Source organism: Elaeis guineensis, chromosome 7 (assembly GCF_000442705.2).
Source record: "Elaeis guineensis isolate ETL-2024a chromosome 7, EG11, whole genome shotgun sequence".
Classification (NCBI taxonomy): domain Eukaryota; kingdom Viridiplantae; phylum Streptophyta; class Magnoliopsida; order Arecales; family Arecaceae; genus Elaeis; species Elaeis guineensis.
Genome location: NC_025999.2, coordinates 103,106,284 through 103,107,625, shown reverse-complemented (window position 1 = coordinate 103,107,625; position 1,342 = coordinate 103,106,284). Strand labels below are relative to the sequence as shown.

The following is a 1,342-nucleotide window of genomic DNA, read 5'->3' as shown; positions in this document are numbered from 1 at the left end:
GCATAAAGCTAATATGTGTTTTCATCATGGCTTCTAGGCTTTTCTCTAAAGAGGTAATTTTCTTGTCATTATCATGGAAGCCTAGCGGGTTGTTCATTACTGGGTTGGGCCTTAGATTTTGCTGATTGAAATTTGGATTACCTACATTAGGATTCTGGGACCATGAGAAATTCGGGTGATTCCTCCAACCTGGGTTATATGTGGGTGCATAAGGATTGTTCAATGGTCCTTGATAGGTGGCATTCACCTGTGCACACTCATTCGAGTAGGAACATTCTTCTAAGACATGGTCTGGTGCATTGCACCCTTTACACATGGGTGCAGATATTTGATTTACATTGGCTGGTCTCTGTAATTCTAAGGCTTCCAATCTACGTGTTAAGGTTGCAATCTTGGCCTCTGATGCTAGGGTTGGTTGAATTTGATGCATTCCTCCTCTTGAAGGTGTAGCTTTATCAGGTTCCCTAGTTGTTTCCCACTGTAAATTTTTCTCGGCTAGGTCTTCTAAGAATTGCCAAGCTTCAGTAGTTTCTTTATCCATAAATTGGCCTTGGCACATGGACTCTAGCATGGTTCTTGAGTTTGAATCTAACCCCTCATAGATGATCTGGCATAGTCTTCAAGTTTCTATTCCATGGTGTGGGCATTGGGTTAAAAGATTCTTGAAACGATCAAAGTACTTCCAAAATGATTCACCAGCTAGTTGGTAAAATTGATTTATTTCATTCCTAATCCTAGCTGTTTTATGATGGGGAAAATACTTTTTTAAAAATATTCTCACAAAGCCCTCCCAGGTAGTGACAGAATAGTTTGGCAGACTATAAAGCCACTTCTTAGCATTGTCCTTAAGGGCAAAGTTGATTAATCTAAGTTTGACCTCATCCTCTGTTAATTGCAGTTTCATGGTTGTACATACCTCCTCAAATTCTCTAATAAATATATAAGCATCCTCTAATCCTGTGAATTTTGGAAGCATATTTATGATTTGAGGTTTGATTTCAAAATTGTTAGCTGTGGGTTGTGGCAACCTGATACAAGATGGTTGGATGGAGCCAACTGGATAACACAAATCCTTAAGGGTCATGGGTTGGATTGGTTCAGCCATTGGAACTACAGGAATTGACTCAATTCTAACTAGATGACCCGACACTCTTCTCTACACACGAGGTGTACGGTTCTCGATGTTTATAATTTTTTTTTTTTAATAAAATTTTTATGTATAAGGAAAAGAAAGAAAAGAGAAAAAGTTCTAAAGAGAAGATCCTAAGGAGTCCTAAATCTAAAGAAAAGTAATCAAATTAATTTAAATTTTAAATTTTTTTTTTTTTCAAACAAGTGAATC

The 1,342-nt window shown here is 37.3% G+C and overlaps 1 non-coding gene across 1 annotated transcript; it reads left to right on the top strand.

The window, feature by feature from the left end:
* The first annotated feature begins 629 nt into the window (after positions 1–629).
* On the top strand, positions 630–736 carry LOC140859541 (small nucleolar RNA R71). Its single transcript, XR_012143078.1, has one exon. It is a non-coding gene; the product is annotated as a small nucleolar RNA R71 (small nucleolar RNA).
* The last annotated feature ends 606 nt before the right edge of the window (positions 737–1,342 follow it).